This window comes from Tachypleus tridentatus, chromosome 9 (genome assembly GCF_004210375.1).
Source record: "Tachypleus tridentatus isolate NWPU-2018 chromosome 9, ASM421037v1, whole genome shotgun sequence".
Lineage (NCBI taxonomy): Eukaryota > Metazoa > Arthropoda > Merostomata > Xiphosura > Limulidae > Tachypleus > Tachypleus tridentatus.
The window spans coordinates 82,555,575-82,574,358 of record NC_134833.1 but is presented as its reverse complement, the minus strand read 5'-3'; the positions used below and the strand labels follow the sequence as shown (position 1 = coordinate 82,574,358).

Genomic DNA, 18,784 nt, shown 5'->3' with positions numbered 1-18,784 from the left:
AATGTGTGGTTTAAATTTACGGCATTTCACAAGAGTCTCACGGTTATCAACCCAGTAAAACTTAATCTTAGGCTCTATTAATTGCTCTAAGTGAGAACACTTTAATTCCTGAGGGACTGAAGGTGTGAAGAAAACTGTCAATTTTTGAATTTATAGTTTTGTAACCTTAAGTACAAACTTTCAATTTTCCTCCCTGTTATATTAGCTTGGTTGAAACACAAAGAAATCCAAGTTAGATGAAATGAAAATTTAAATTATAATGTATTTGAAAGATATGAGTTTTATTAGAATATATTTATATTAACTGGTTTAAATACATTTTTCTTTAATATACAGCAAGAGCTTGAAGAAAGCTTTAAATTACGGTTAGTAGTGAAAAGGTGAAAATTAATTTGATTTAATTTTTTTAGTTTTCTGTAAACCGGCATTTTTTTTCATGGACCAGTATCGGATCGCTGACCATACTTTGAGAAGCAGTGGTCTAGACTAAAAGAAATCATGTATCACAACACAACCTTATTATGTTACGTTATTAATAAATTGAACATTCTCACAATCACAAATACATTTATTAATTTTTTTAATACCATAATTTGAAAATATTTTTTCTTTTTACAAATGAAGGTATACAATGTAAGTACATGAGTACCGTGGATAATATACATGTACTCGAAACAGAAATGTCATTAGGAACTTAGAGAAACGGTATGGGAATGAGCAATGTGATAGTACAGCAATGTGGAAATGTTAACCAAAATGAGCACTAATATTGAATTTGACCACTTCGAGTTTTTGAGCATGTTCTGCATCACTATTCACATTGTCAGTGAGTTAGTTGTGCGCAAGTCCTGTAGAATTAAAGAATATTCTCCAGACAGAGTTAAAATTGTGTAATTTTGGTATGCAGCCCTTCTCCATACTACGCTAACTAAATGTGTTTGATCAAATATAGGTGTGAAGAAAACGTCGATCACTAACGTATTTCGACTATATTGGACTGAAGATATTCACCAACAGTCCTGTCTCTTGCATTCTGATTTAGTAGAAGTACAAAGGAATATCCAAATACCACAAGACTATGGGTGCAAATAGCATTCAAATACATTGTCTCTTTTTTTCTTATAACTTTCATATAGCCATTCTGCAAAACCTAGAGGTCTGTGTGATGCTTCAAAGACTTGTGATGGTCTTACTTTGTAATTTTTACGTGTTCTACAGTAATTCTTGTACGCTGAATCTGAAAAATATATAATTTTTTGTCCATCACGTACAAATTTTACACATAATATCATAAGTACTTTTACATAACTGGGTTATTTTCATTGAAATAGGGTCAAATTTTCTTGTGGTTAAAATATTGACAACTGCTGTCTATAGATGTTTCGAGACCAGTTGCCACGTGAAGTTCTTATCCATCGTTACAAAACCACGAGAAACACACCGCTAGTATGTAAACAGTTAAAGGGCCTCATGGCGTGCCAGTTATGTATAGTATTTGTTTGTGCATGCACTCTGACGTCTTTCTTTTCATTATTATTTATTCATCGCTCTCGCAACAAGAGGTTATATAAGTGACCAAAACCTATCTTGTTATATTTTCGGTGAATTTATTATAAAGAAAAAGGCAGAACATTACAGAATTCACCAAAAAGCGTATTATGTGTATTTGGAATAAAGCTTTGGGATAAAAACAAATCATAATTTCAACATAAAGTTTGCGTCAAAAAGTTGAGTCAATGGACTAAAGGTAATGAAAAAGACTTTGTCTTTTGGAATTCCAGTGGTCTGGTGTGACCTAGAAACCACAGAGATGACTGCTATTTTTATTTGTGTAATGTGCACGGCTACAAACCACAGAGATGACTGCTATTTTTATTTGTGTAATGTGCAAGGCTACAAACCACAGAGATGACTGCTATTTTTATTTGTGTAATGTGCAAGGCTACAAACCACAGAGATGACTGCTATTGTTATTTGTGTAATGTGCACGGCTACAATACTCGAAATAAAAAGGATTTATCATCCAAACCTACAATCTTCTATAAGACATGTTGCCCATAGACTTGACGTGCCTGTACCTAGTCCATTGGAAACTCTTGATACAGTTTTATTTGATTTTGGACCTGGTGTCAGTAGAAATGATGATATAGATTGTTTTCAAGCTGAAGCATATGGTGAATTACAATTTTTCTCACAAAGTGAACTTAATGACTTGGTGAGAGATCTGGGCCTTCCAAAGAAATCTTCAGAGATTTTTGGGTCCAGACTTCGCGCTTAGAACTTACTTTCTCTAGGGAGATCATTTTACTGGTACAGAAATCTTGAGAGAGAGTTTATAACATACATTTTGCAAATTCACTAGTTTATTGCAACAATATTGATTAATTAATATCAGTTCTAGGAGCTGTAGTCCATAAACCAGAAGAACTGCGATTGTTCATTAATTTTTAAGAAGTCTAAAAGTGTTCTCATTCACAATAGTATCATACACACATCTGTTTCTATTGCTTATTCGGTTCACTTGAGAGCCAGAAACTGTAAAATATATCTTATGCAGGGTATTACAAGAGACATACTGGCTTTTGTTGTTCCTAACATGACACATTTCCTGGTGTCTTCTGGGACATATATTTTGTGAGGAAACAGAGTAATTTACTGTCGATTGGAGCTTAAACTCGACTTATTATTTCGTTTTTCATAACAGAAAATAAACCTAAGAACCTCAACATTATAGGTGTAAATTATTACAATAAGAAACCTTAAACCGGTACACACACAAGGTTGAAACTTTAAAGCAAAACACTCACAAAGTTAAAGTGTTACACTGGAACACTCACAAAGTTAAAGTGTTAAACTGGTGCACACACAAGTTAAAGTGTTGAATCGGTACACACACAAAGTTAAAGTGTTAAACCGATACACACACAAAGTTGAAGTGTCGATAAGTGATATTCCTCTCTCCAATACTATATATTGTGTGAACAACTATATATACACACACATATATATATATATAGTAGAAGCCTTGAGATTATTAGCTCAACATACTCTAATAAAACTAAAGTTAACCACTGTAACACTCATGACCATACTTTGAAATATGTCAATATCCTAGTCTGGACAAATAAAAATAAGTTTGTTTAACATTAAGTGATATTTAAATGTGGAACTATCACAGCCTGAAGCTGTTGGTAAGTTACAAACAATACTGTAATATTTGATTACATTTATTTATAAAACTCAGAAAGTGGAGAGGACAGTCTGACTGTGATGTTGTAAGATATGTTTCATTACGTATACATAGAAGCATTGTTGTTCAGTACACTTTGTAAAATAATTCATTTTTGCTATAGTTATAATAACTAGCTTAAAGTTTTATCCCTTCAACTTTCACTATTCATTATTATATGCCTTTTCTCCACAGTACGTTTTGTTTTGTAACATTATTAGGAACACTCAAAACGATTCGTTTCTTTACTGTATTTAGCAAAACCTCAAACGTTTCGTAGACAAAAGAGATAAAACAAAAATATTTTCTGTTTTTTAGCTATTTTTCAGAAGTTTTTGTCAAACACGTGTTATTTATCTAATTCTTTTTTGTTGTCATCGCGTATTTTCTTGCTTTCTTCATCTTTGGATTATTTTCTAAATACGAAACGAACGATCCGTCATTTAGATCTAACGACTATGCCTATTATCACGACACTTTCAACGTTTTTTATTTGTAACTGAAGACAAAATATCTAAGAATGATTTCAGGCACATGAGCAACTGTCATCTCCGAAAACAATGTGATAATTTAAGGAGCTCAAAGATTGATTTAACTTCTTGAAAGCTACATGGATATTTCCCTTCCTATAAAACTTAAATCACTGAATGTAGGATGATGTGAATTGAAAAAAAAGAGTAGTTTTTAGAAAATGGTTGTTGTTATATAATTAATTCTAATGCATTATTCTACTGCGAGATATGCTTGTTTGTTTTAAATTCGCGCAAAGCTATACGAGAGATATCTGCGCTAACCGTCCCTAATTTATCAGTGTAAGGCTAGAGGGAAGGTAACTAGTCATTACCACGCGCCGCCAAACTCTTGGGCTACTCTTTTACCGACGAATAGTGGGATTGACGGTAATATTATAACGCCCTCACGGCTGAAAGAGCGAGTATGTTTGGTGTGACGAAGATTCGAACCCACAACCCTCAGATTACGAGTCGAGTGCCTTAACCACCTGGCCAGGCTATTCTATATATGTAAACCTATCTAATATTTTCACGGTGTAGAAATGTTTCTAGCTCAACAATATTTGAATTTAAAACTTATTGTACGTCTAGCTTAAATGAAACAAATTATTTTTAACTATATTTGAATTTAAAGAATGCGAATACGCCTAAGCAAACCATTGGGTTGATTAGCTGTGCTGTGAGGAATTCGTATGTTGAAACTACAAGAGAAACAGTGCCATCTCTTGATAATTTTATTCATGAATCAATTCGTTATTGACGTTTTCAACAGAGTTTTACCCATGTTTGTGGTAAATTTTGATGGGTTTTTTTTTCCAACGTAAGAGTGTTTTCATCGATTAAGTAAAATTTCTGATTATAGAAATTGGAAAACACTTCTGTTGACCTTAAACATTTTGCTTCCAGTCCTGAATTAATTATACTATTAATAACGCTATGTAACACAAATTTTGTTCCTGGACAGTATGTGTTATTTCTTAATTGCTTGTGTTGTAAAAGTACAGAAAATTGACATTATTCCCCTCAAAGTTTGATTTTGAAATTTAGAAATTAACCTTTTTCTGTGTAAAAACGGGCAAATTTGCACATTTTTATTTGCACAAGGTCTAAATAAAACAACATATGAATCAGGATTTACATATATTTATACTAAAGTTATATAAAAATGAACATAAAATGTTTAGAAGTGAATAGTTTTTCGAGATTTGCGACTGTAATGTAAACCACTTTCACGTATCAGGCCCCAAATATAGTCTTACATGATGTTTTTGTTATACGCTCCTTGGTAGCGGCGTTTAAAGTCCAGTATATCTTGGTGGAAGCACTCTCCTTGGTCCTCTAAGTATGCTCCCATGTTCTCCTTGAATTTATTAAGATGAACGTCAAGGATATGGACTTTCAGGGACATCCTGCAGTCCATTTTGCCGTAGTTCTTCTCCAGAGCCTCAACCAGTTCCACATAATTTTCGGCCTTGTGATTGCCCAAGAAGCCCCGAATCACTCTGATAAAGCTGCTCAAAGCTTTTTTCCCTTCCTACTGAGCTTCTTGTGGAATTATGTGCACTCCAGGATCTTCTTTATTTATGGTCCAATGAAGACACAAGCTTTGACCTTTGCCTCAGACAGCTTAGGGAAGAAGTCTTGAAGGTACTTTAAGGCTGCAGATTCCTTATCAAGAGGTCTGGATACATGATAGCAGATGCATTCTTGCCAGCTCGACGTTTGGAAGGGTCCACCATACAGAAGTAACAATTGCTTGAGTGGTCAGTGAATTCACGCCAAATTCTTGGAATAGCGAACTTCATGGCTCTCTTTTCCCCTCTGTACCATCCTGCAAAAGAGAAAAATAAAATTGTTATTATGAAGAATAAATTTATTTCATCCACAACTAATGTGTAATAGGTTCATGCAAAATATTTTATATGTGATATTTTTTCTATACTATTGAAAATTAAAAAAATATATATATATATATTTAAATTTTAAAAAGTCTAAAAAGTTCGATTGTGTAAAATCTTACGAGAAAATTCTCCATCAACCACTCAGCACTGAATCTACCTGGAATGTTCTGGAAAATGGGTAAATTTGAAAATTTCATTACCCTGGTCACAAAAGTAAAGTTTGAAGAAAAAAATAGGTCTTTTACGTTTACTTTAGGCATAAGCAATTGGGAAATAACATTTCCTGCCCAGGAACGAGAAAAAAGTAAAAATTTTTTTACATAATGTTACTGGTCTGCTACAGTTGGTATAGTATACATTGTAATCTATAACTGTGATTAACACTTATTAGTAAGAAAACTACAGATATTTGACCACTAGCGTTTATAGCTTTCGAACATTATAAAACATTTAACTTCAACGGAATAACATCGAACGTCAGTAATTTCACAAAAGCATTATATAACTTGAGCTGTGAAAACTCAGATGTGATCAGTGAAGAGCTAGTTAGCTACCATTTAAATGAACTGTGCCGATATCAGCTTTAAATTAATTGACTTATCGTAATCCATCGATAAAATATTGAGTTTCAGCCCAGACAGGAGACTAAATAGTTTGTAAGTTTATAAAACTTTTGTATATAAATCAATATTATAAATTTCATTATTGTTTGTTTATTAAAATATACAGGTACAAAAAAACTTAAAACTTGTGAACCTGAACCTATTTTAAAGAGACATAGAAAAAAGTTGCCTCAGAATTTTGCAAAATCTTGTGCAAAGGCGATCTATGTATACTCGTACCTAAAAGCTTGTCAAAAGAAATCACTTTTCTGATCGGATACTGGATTTGTTTAACCTTCACTGACATAACACAACTACGGTCCCTGAATCAGTGTAAGCTGTTGCATTACTTCAAATATTAGCCGCATATAACCCATTTTGTAATTTTATGCTAAAATTCTGATTCTTATATATAAAGTAAAGCCATACTGATTTACAGTTTGAAGTAATTATAAAAATGATTTAGGTACAGTGACCACAGTTCTATTAAATATAAGCAATATACTATATAAATTTCACGTAAGAAATGCTGAATCATGAAAAGAGATATTAAATAATTTTTATTAGTCAGAGTCGTGATAATATTTTAAACCAATGGTCATAATTCTGGGTCAATAAGAGATGATGATGTTCAAATCTACAGTCTTACGTCATTGATGAATAGTATGGAGATGGAAGTCACAATGAAAGACTGTAAGAAATAGAAACAAACAGTATGATTGGTGAATCTAGCTGACATTTGTGCAGATTTAAATACATTTTAGAACGGCTGTTTGTTTACAATTTTACGCAAAAACTATACAAGAGGATATCTATGATAGCCGTCCCTAAATTTCGCACGATAGATAAAGGTTTTCCTTTAACAGCAAGAGTCGACGGAACCCACCAGAAGCTTTTGATTATTCTTGTAAATTTTAATAGTGGATTTCATCGTCACTCGTATAACGCATCCACAGTTCCAAACTGCGAAACTCGTCTTTGTGTCAAAAGTTTATGAATCACGCACTCTCGGAATCGTTGACCCGACATGACAATCACCAGATTATACGTACTATAGAATAAAAATTCCTCAAGTTGTTCTAGTAGGTATAACACAACAACGACAATTGCGTAATTTGATAACACTTGTTGATTTTTATGACTCACAAATAACTAAAATAAACTGTATTATAAATGTTATTCATTTATGTTTTCATTGTTGTAATTTTATCTGAAATAATTATTCATGTTTTGGACAAAAGTTGTTGTTATTTTATGTTATTAAACATAAAACTACACAAAGTTCTACTCACCACGGGTATCTAAACTCAGTTTCTAGCAGTATATGTCTCCATACATACCGTCGTGAGACTGGGGGGGGGGGGCGTTGAATAAAACGCCTTCAGTTTAGGATTTCTTCTTTGGCCGAAATCTAAGAGATATTTTGTTATATAGTACGCAAATTAAGATATTCTATCTACTTTTAAATAAACAACATCTTAGGGCTGCTTCATCTTCTAACATAATCTTAATTTTTTATGGCTGTTTAGAGCACATGATAGTTTTGACTCTGAAAATAAAATGTTTAAGTCACTATCGTATAGTAAAATACAGACTGCATTATAAAATATAACTAGTAAGTATTGCTATAAATCGATTATTAGATGCATTAAATGGCCCAACTTTTGACAACTGATTCTATTCAATAATTGCTTTTATTGTGTCCAGAAGTTAATGGTAAAAGAATTATCAGTTGTTACAAGTTAGATTAATCCTGAATCTTACCGCTGATCCACGATGCGTGCAATTATTGATTAGTAAGGTTTAAACTCCTATATTGTACAAGTTATATTCAATAAAGTTATTGTTTGTTTGTTGTAGTGGAAAGCTACGCTATGAGCTATTTGTACTTTGCCAATCACAAGTATCGAAACCCGATTTTTAACATCATAAGTCCAGAGACTTAAATAAAATGAGTAAGAAAAAAAAACAGTAATGTTTTAAACTAGATTTATATTCTAGATAAAAGTGTAAGTAAAAAGGCCTAAAGAGACCGAAAGCCAACCTTGAAATTTATTGGATCGATGTAGTTACAACTTAACACACTTGTTTCTACTTTATATTTTACAAACCAAAACAAATAAAGCATTTTCACAATATACCCAACGTATTTTTACATCACGCAACTGTAGGTTTCAAATCTATTAACGGTTTGTGATTAATAAGATCTTGTTACCATATGAAGTACTGATCGTGAAACCGACAAACAAGACAGTCAATTTACAATAATAATTATTACATGTTCATTAAATCACAATAAGAATAATATTACCAATCTAACAATATTCATACAATTGTGAAGCAATGTTGAAAGAATCACAAAAATACTAAAATTAACTGACGTAGTCAGAATCGAGAATTTCTTTATACAACATGCCTTAATAAATTTAATTTCGCCGTGAAATAATATTCAATTTTTTTTTAATCCGGAACACACTATTTCAAGTTTTATAAAATCTTGAGCGTGATAACTTTTGGTAGTCATGTAGGTTTCTGAAGAAGCTACTAAATTATGTAATGGATTTACTGATATATATTTATTTTAATATCGATGTTTGTTTCAGTTTAACATATATTTAGAAATGCATGTAACATATACTGTTAAATGTGTATTCCACAAGTCCCGCCTGTTCTCTAAATTTGTAGAAGATTCTTGAGTGTAAAAATCAACAATGTATGTTTTACAATGTTGCCAACTGAGCTTTCGGACATTACAAACCGCTTAACTTCAATGAATTAATTTCAGACATTGATATTTCTACAAGGACATTACGTATCTTCGTCTGTGAAAAACTCACGTGCTATTTGATTTTTCCATCTTATGCTCATTCAACGTCATTCATACCTCTGGGTGGAGACACTGCCGAAATTCCTCTATCAAAATAAGCTGCCTCAGCTGGTCAATAATTTTATCTATTTTATTATATTACAACCATATGTCAAACAGTTGTTTCTTTTTTGAACAAATTCTACATGTATCTGGTGTTCCTCTTTCCTGAATTTTCTAAATTTCTGCCCGTAAGCTTCTGACACTAATTCATAAGCCTTCAAAATTGCCTGTTTAAAAGTGTCATGGTCACTACATTATTCTAGTGAAAGTACCGAAAATATTTCTCTGGATTTACCAGTCGGTGCACTCTATAATAGCAGAGTCCAAACATCTTTTGGCCATTTCAGACTAACGGCAACATTTTAAAAATGTAAGATATATATATATCGACTTTTTCCTGGAATGTTGGTATCAGTCTCACATTTTTAACTTATCGAAATTGCTACTACTAGATGGCGCAGCGTGTTGGAGGTTGATTTACTTTACTGTTTCCTATTCCTATATTTTAATTTCCATTTCTAATAATTTTTGCTCCAGTTCCAATTCTCTTTGTTTTTTCTTCTTAGGAATTCTAGCTCTTTTATCCTCAGTTGATATTCTAGTTCTAATTTCTTTAGTTCAGTTGCATCTGTCTCGCCCTCATCTACTAATTCCAGTGCATCTTCACAAAGCACCTTTTCTTCAAATAAACATTTAACCACTGGACTCCTAGTTTCCCGCTTTCTCATATAAATCTTAGTAGATAGCGCTTAACTAACTGAGTAATATTTTCTTCAGTTTTCAAACTCCTTCATGAAGACGCTTTTCAAAATTTTATCTACTTCAAACACCATATTGGCTATTCACTGATTTTACTTCAAAACGGGCCCGGCACGGCCAGGTGGCTAAGGAACTCGACTTGTAATCCGAAGGTCGAGGGTTCGAATCCCTGTCACACCCTGTCAGTTAGTTAGATTTCTACAGAAGCTACTAACTTCATACCATCCTTTGTGACATTTATGTGCTGTTAATGAACTCTAGAAACTTCTAGACGTTAAAACATGCGTAAATGAATGTCATTATATCCTTTCTGGAAAGTTCGAGTTTAGTAAGTTTGCTGTCCTCTAGTTTACATTCCAGAAAGTTTCGGCACTTTGTAGACTTCTAGGCCTAAGCCACGAGCGCTTCAGAATATTCAATAATTTTTCTGCAGTTCAGGAATATTCAATCAGTCGTGTTAGTTATGCAAAATATTCTGAATTGGTTTACTTGGCTTTTAACTTGTGATTAGGTATTAAGTTCAATATTAAAAACCGTAAAATTTATGTGTAACCATTACAGATTATTATTTAGTATCAACACTACTGCGTAACAAATTTATGACTGCAAAATCTAACAGTTGTACTCTCCTAATATTTAAAAATAATTTTTTGTGAAAAATACATCTTGACCACAGTAAGATAAGAGATAAAATTACGTTATATGATTGTTTCCTTATCAATTATAATGGTCCAGCATGGCCAGATGGGTTAAGACGTTCGACTCCCCGTCGCACCACACATGCTTGCCCTTTCAGCCGTTAGGACCTTATAATGTTACAATCAATCCCACTATTCGTTGGTTAAACAGTTGACGGTGGGCGGTGATGACTAGCTGCCTTCCCTCTAGTCTTACACTGAAAAATTAGGGACGGCTAGCGCAGATAGCCGTGGTGTAGCTTTGCGCAAAACTCAAAAACAAACAAACAATCAGTTTTAATTAGTTAAAGAAATGTACAACGTTGAATATGAAGGCCTGATAGAGTTAGCTGGTTCTCTAAATCACATTGTCGCCAAAGAGTTAGGTTACAAAATGTTCATATTCTGATTTTTCAATGTTAAGTTGTTTACACAGTTTTATTTTTAATAAAACAAACTGTACAACAAGCTAATCACTCACAGTGGTCTCTTACTTTAAATTGAGAGACAAGAATAAAGGTAGTTAGTTTACTGAACCACCATTGTCAGCTCTTGGACTTCTCTTATCTTAGAGTATATTGGTAGTTATCCACATATACGGCCCCAAAATCAGGAGTATATTAATGAGACATTGGGCCATGAACCATGCACTTCGAGATTCACACTCCGAGTACGCTATATGATTTATATGGATAACTAAACTCGGTTCGTTGTTTATGTTGGAAGTACAATAATAGTAAAAATTGGATTTAAAGAAAACGTTTCGAACTATGTGGTATCAGCTTCACTGTATAGAAGCTACATTCAGACTTTTTGTAAATCTTTATAATTCATTTATAAAATCATTAGATGAGAAAAAACGAATACGCTAACAGTTAGAATACCGTCCCTAAAACCAACAGAATAAAATACTATTATAAGTTTTTAATCCACGGTAGTCTTCTGTACTAAAATCTTTTTTTAAGCAAGCGTACAGTCTCCTGCATATGGAAAATACGGTTTAAAGATTTAACAATAAATTATAGTGTGAAAGTAAATAAATTTAGATTTTATTTCTTAAAATACAGGTGTAGACATATGATGTTAACCCTTGTCATAATGGAAATAACTGTCTATACACATTAGAGACCACCTACGTTGAAGGTAGACTTCATCAATACAGATGTACTTGTCCACGAGGATACTGTGGATTTCAGTGTGAGCAAAACTATTATTATTTGAAACAAATGCGTGTATGAACTTTGGGTAATCAACGTTTTGTTGAATATTAACAAGATATTATAAAACTAATACCATTACCAAACAATAGTATTTTGTTTGTTTGGTTTTGAATTTCGCGCAAAGCTACACGAGGGCTGTCTGCACTAGTTGTCCCTAATTTATCAGTGTAAGACTAGAGGGAAGGCAGCTAATCATCACCACTCACCGTTAACTCTTGGGTTACTCTTTTACTAATGAATAGTGGGATTGATCGTCACATTATAATGCACCCACGGCTGAAAGGGCAAGCATTTTTGGTGTGACAGGGATTTGAACCCTTTGATTACGAGTCGAGTGCCTTAACCACCTGGCCATGCTGGTCCGTTCGATATTGTAAATAAATTATTTCTTCTAGTCATTAGATATTACACTCGTGCATATCTTGTGATGGGAATATTCCCCCGATATACGCGATATATGAGCTAAATGATAAAGGCAAATATCTCAACGTTCTGGCACGGCCATCACTAAATTAAAACTTCTGGCCAGCAGTAAGGTAATATGTCAGCAGCGCCCGCCAATTACACAACTTATGTTAACTGAATACTCAAATTGACTACTAGTATTATATCGCACCCGATTTTGAAGTACCGAGAATGTTCATTATAAAATCAGGAGCTCGGAATTTGGACCTTCCGATTTTCAAGACGGTGCACCAACCACTAGGCTACTCCCTACACTGAAAACTATTTATCTTTAGACGATCCCATGAACTATAAGTTTTATTTTGTTTTATAAAATACCGATTCTTAATTCGTTTTATTAATTATACAAAAAGATAAATCTACCACAACCTCTCGAACAATATCTCAGTTTACGAAAGGGGAGAAACACATATATGTGCTTCTGATCCGTGATTCTACCTCTCAGTCTCATTACAGGGAAATACTTTGCGAGCAATCTAGCACTTGGCCGATAGTTTACATTACGCATGTCATTAGAAATGTACCTTATATATAGAATAAAATTTTAATGTAAATTTGTTTAATGATGTTAGTTTATTATAATATCAAAGGATTAAACTTCTAACCTATATGCTATTGATCCGTGATGTCCATCTCGTTAGAAAGATATGCTATATGTAAATTTATGACCTATGGTGCATACTACCCATTTAATCAGAATCATATAATCCATAGAAAATCCGAGAAGCATAAGTGCAGCGAATAAATATTTATCTAAAATTATCATCTGTAGTTCGTATTAAACACCCGATTTCACGGCAACGTTCGTCGTGTATTCTGTTAACCATCGAATTATGTCGTCTGTCAACCTTATATTTATAGAGATATACTCTGTTAACACTCTTACAGGATATAATTCCTGGTTAGATTATAATTACGTTGTAACTCCCGACTTGCGGGTTTTCAAAATTCATACTTGAAGAGTTTACTTTTCCAACAAATCTCAACTTTTAGAATAATAAATAATTTATTCTTGCTGTACTTACATTATCGTGCTTAACATCTGTAGTCATCTTTAACTGTTATACATGTTATAAATTATGACTTAAGATATTTTACAATGCATAAAGTATTGAAATCACACAAAGAGCCATAACATTCTAAACACGTGTTTTTGTGAGTCCATAGAAATAACTGGACCATAAGATATTACAAAAAATGCTGAAATAGTGTAATGGATTTACTGATGTATGTTTATTTCAATATTGATTTTTTGTTGCAGTTAAATATATATTTAACATTGTATGTAATTTATACTATTAAATGTATATTGTAAAATTTCCGCTTATTCACTAAATGTGTAGAAGATTCTAGATTGTAAGAATCAATAATATATGTTTTACGAAAGCACTAGCAAATCATCAGTATTGTTGCCTTAGCTGAAATTCTTAGAAACTCTCCTCTGAAGCTTATAAAAGGTAACTAACACAATGTAAAGAAGCAATATATATTGTCTGTTTGCTACAGTTAGTATTCTATAAACCTTGGAAGTTAAAACTGCGATTAACACTTATTAATCGGAAAACTAAAGACATTTGACCAGGAACGTTTATAGATTTCAAACATTGCAAACTGTTTAGCTTCATCGAATAAATGTCTGATGTTATTATTTTTTTACGAAGGCATTTTATAACTTCAGCTGTGAAAAACTCACATGTGATCAGTGAAGAACTAGCTAGCTACCCGTTATGTGAACTGTACCGATATCAACATGAAATTGATTCACTCATTGTGAACCGGCGATAAAATATTGAGTTTCATAGAGATAGAAAACTCAATATTGTTTGTACATTTGCAAATATTTAGTTGTATAATTGGATTGTTTGATTTCTCAAAGACTTCGCTTGTAGATTTCCTGAGTAAGATATAATGCTACTATCACGACAGTAATAACTTGATAGATAACATAATTACGATAAATGTGACAAATTTAAAAATTATTGACAATTAATAATGTTATCCAATAGGGTTATACAGTAATATACTATGCTATTAATGATGTTATCCAATAGAGGAATCAATAATTCACTATTAGTTCATTAAAAATTAATTTATTTTATTTCATATGAGGTTGCAGGTAATTTTTTACAACCTACATGTGCAATATTGTTTCTTCGTTCTCCAGTTAATGATTAAGTAGGCTTAAACTTAATTCCTCGTTGAATTGACTGTGAATAAGTATTGTTTCTTTATTTCAATAAATGGCCTTCTCAAAACAACAACAATCATGTGGTTCTTAAGTATTATTGTCTGAGAACTATTTTATGTGGTTCTAAAGTATTATTGTTTGAAAACGATTTTATGTGGTTTTAAAGTATTATTGTCTGAGAATGATTTTTCATTTTTATAGCTTAATTGATACGTTTTTATTCTTAGAAAATGCATTTCAAAGTTACAGTTTCAACAGCTTATTTCCTTTAACTTTCTCGTTCACATTTCTTTTCCATGATTTTTCTCTCTTCCAACAATATCAGTTCCTGTTACAATGTATTATTATTATGATAAGTTATGTATTGTTAAACTCACGTTACACAAAACTCGAGAAATAAAACATTTCAAGCAGTTTTTCGTTTAACGACTATTCTAGTATCAAACAATTGTGTTTATTTATTTATTCACCAATACATCATAGGAATACTGTAGAATGAACTTTCTAACTTCAACAGTGTCTACCAATTTCTTGATAAAAATTATTTATTAATACTTCTTGAGTTTATTTCTTTGTTAACTTCCCGCAAGCACGATACTTATGATGAAAAGATTGGATAGACCTTGAATATGATGAATACTTTGACAACACTTTTCATGAGTTGTGTTTTGTGTCAGTACCCTCCGAAACGAAATATTTGTGCCTTCATATAGAGTTGAAGAGCCATGTTTCTCTTTAAATGTTTAGAATCCTGGAATTACTTTTCTTTTGATTCATTTAAGCCGCAGTTGAAGGATTTTACAGGTTATATCTTGAGCACCTTTAACATCGTACTAGTATTTTCATAATAAAATATCTCAGTAAGCCAGATATGTATAGCTACGGTGAAATGTTGTATCATGTTAAAGAAAAGGGGGTTCGAAAAATGGCATTTTTATCGAAATCACAAAAATAACTTTTTCAATGGGAAGGTAAGAAATGGCAACAAAGATCCAATGTGCCACATACATCTTTATACAGTTTCATCTTCAAAGATATCCTGGATGTGGCAATGATTTTATGTCTTCACTTTTATTCTTAAGACGTTGTTGTTCTTCGATAAAACCTTGATTTTCTAAAGATACAATCAAATAATTACAGTTCTCCTGTTCATACATCCAACATATGATGCCCTTTTTTTGGTTTTGTTTCTTACGATCATATTTATGTAAAAATTTCAGATGAAGTACCAGGAACTACAACGCGTCTGGGATACAATTTAAAAAAAAAAACCTAACGTTATGGTGTTGGATACTTTCAAGAACGTTAATGTAGAACAGTGTTTGAATGAGTGTGGTGGTAAAGATAATAAATATAAAGCTTCTAACCAAAAGCTGTTCTCCAATCAGTGCGATTTGCTACCAGCTCTTGACGAAAATCCCAGTACATTTCGGTATTACCAAACCAACTAGGTCGCGGGTTTGAGTCCCCCTCACACCAAACATGCTTGACCTTTCGGCGGTGGGGGCGTTATAATGGGACGGTTAAACAAGCCAAACCAATACAACTACCCCTATGTGAAAGCTGGTGTGTGTGTGTGTGTGTCTTCGCATGTGTGTGACGAGTTAAATCATTTTTATGGGGCCTGGCATGGCCAAGCGCGTAAGGCGTGCGACTCGTAATTCGAGGGTCGCGGGTTCGCGCCCGCGTCGCGCTAAACATGCTTGCCCTCCCAGCCGTGGGGGCGTATAATGTGACGGTCAATCCCACTATTCGTTGGTAAAAGAGTAGCCCAAGAGTTGGCGGTGGGTGGTGATGACTAGGTGCCTTCCCTCTAGCCTTACACTGCTAAATTAGGGACGGCTAGCACAGATAGCAAAGTGAGTTTGCTTTATTTCATGTAACGTATTTTTCTTATTGATTTCTAGTTTGACATCCACAATTACGTCGTTGCCTTCTCTTAGTTAGTTCGTATACTAAGAGTCTTTTAATAAGATGTGGGACATTATGTTGTGATGGACTCTGATGTGAAAAAATGAAAGATCGCCGTTTTAAGCCTGATTGAGTAATGAAATCAGAACATGTTTATAGACAAATAATTTAATTTATAAATAAAATCCAGTTCTTGGAGTGGAAAATTAAAAAAATATTTTTTAAAAAAGGGATATACCTTCAATATTTACATGCTACAATTTAATTCCTAAAATTATAAGAAATATTAATTTATTTTCAGTTTACTTATGAATTAAATATTCATATTAAATATTCTTAAATGAAGAAATTCCTGATTACAATATCCCCCGCTAGAACATCGGTAAGTCTTCAGATTTACAACGTTAAAATCAGGGGTTCAATTCCATTCGGTGGACACAGCGGAGAGCCCGATCTAGCTTTGCTGTAAGAAAACACACACACGTCCCACGCTAGTACAGTAGTAAGTCTACGGATTTACAACTCTAAAATTAGGGGTTCGATTCCCCTCGGTGGACTCACTAGCTAGCCCGTGAGGGCTTTGCTAAATGAAAACACACACACACCTGATTACAATTATATTTTAAATACGTTTTAGAGACACAATAACGAATAAGGAATACATAAGGATATAGATGTATATTAAAAATGAAAATTAAATCTTGGTTTTCGTCTGCTCTTTCTGCAGGGAAACTTAAATTGAAATATGTTAGTGAAGATGGTGAAACACTTGAAAGAAAGTTAAGTTTGGAAAAACCTAAAGACATGGAAAAAAACAGTTATCAATAAATTACGTTTGTTATTACGTTACTACGTTTGTTAGGACGAGCTCTTAGTTAAAAGTCTGTTTGTTTTTTGAATTTCGCGCAAAGCTACTCGAGGGATATCTGCACTAGCCGTCCCTAATTTAGCAGTCTAAGACTAGAGAGAAGGCAACTGGTCATCTCTACCCATCGCCAACTCTTGGGCTACTCTTTTACCCACTATTCGTTGGTAAGATGGTAAGATGTTCACCTTTTCAGCATGTTTGGTGCGACGGGGGTGCGAACCCACGCCCCTCAGATTAGGAGTCGAACGCCTTAATCCACCTGGCCATGTCGGACCAATTAAAAGTCGCTAAAATGTTTAGTATTATTATACTGATTCTAGCTTGGCTCGTTAGGTATTGAATCTAGAGCTCTACCACAAACAGATCCTTGCATCAATGTTTATAAACGTATTGTTTCACTTATAAAATGTGTTTCTAATAGGTATAATATTTTCTAATTATTTGTAGAATTGCTTTGTTATCTACGATTTCAATGAATTAAAATATAATTAATTATGTTTAGCTTGTAAATATTGAAAGTCTAGATGTGATATTCGAAATCTTGTCGAAAAGGAGGAACTTGTGAACGTGTAGAAAAATGCTACTTACATCAATGGTAACCCTCGAGAATACAAGTGTTTGTGTCAGTCTGAAAACTGTGGGTTAAATCATGAGGAAGGTAAAAATAATTTATTATAAGGCCAAAAAAAAAATCTGACAGCTTTAAACAGACAATTATAGAATGATTTTCTAGTTAAATTAGGGCATAGTCACTGAATCTCTCAAATATAACTTTAATCATCCATGTTTATGTTTAATTTTTTCCAAACCAAGTGGAAGGTTATACATGTAAAGGATGACTAATTTTGAACTGAAAGATTAGCAATAGTATTTGTGGCTCAAAACAATATGTTTTGTGGCCTACAAAACTGGTTTTATCTAAAACAAAAGCTAGATCTTAACTTGTTGACTGCCAAGTATTTCAGCTGTTACAATACAACTCTAATGCTTCTTTATTTTGTAACATTTTTCGTGACGCCATTTTGGATCGAAAGTGAAACAATTTGTAAGTAGGTCAAATGCATGTATGGTGCTGACATCTAGCGTTGAAGTTAGGTATTATTAAGAACGAATTAACTCGTCCGTGGCACTGTGTTACCGATCGGCTTGGACGAGTTATCTCGTCTACGGCACTGAATAGGCTAAATTTCCTTTAAACTTTACAGGGATAAACAATGTCATTCCATCTGTCCTTGTACAAAATTTCATGGAATTCTGGCGATAATTTTTATTGTAAAGTGATTGTAAAATTCAAATCGCCTGTGCCAATGGGTGCATTACATACTTACCTCCTATGTAAACACGAGTTTTAATTGTTTGTTCACAACTACTGCTTCTTCCTCCAAACTAATAGATTTATTTGTAAGTTTGGTATACAAGTTTATTTTCCATACACATAAGTCCATATACTCGTACACGCTATAGCTTCTACTAAAGATATAACCATAGAACTTGCTTGTACTCCAGTATCACTTACTTACTATTCACTACGTGAAAGGTATATGTTTATTGTCCACAGTTTATTCACATGTATCTACTAATAT

At 33.2% G+C, this 18,784-nt stretch overlaps 1 long non-coding RNA gene across 2 annotated transcripts in view; it reads left to right on the top strand.

The window, feature by feature from the left end:
* Window positions 1-18,784, top strand: part of LOC143225627 (uncharacterized) — a 71,809-nt gene that overhangs the window by 36,732 nt on the left and 16,293 nt on the right. The window contains exon 4 of one of the 2 annotated variants that reach the window (XR_013013960.1): window positions 5,031-5,683. The exons of the other annotated variant lie outside the window; for it this stretch is intronic. This is a non-coding gene — a long non-coding RNA (uncharacterized LOC143225627). Of the gene's footprint in view, window positions 1-5,030; window positions 5,684-18,784 lie in introns of those variants that run through there. 2 annotated transcript variants of the gene reach the window in all.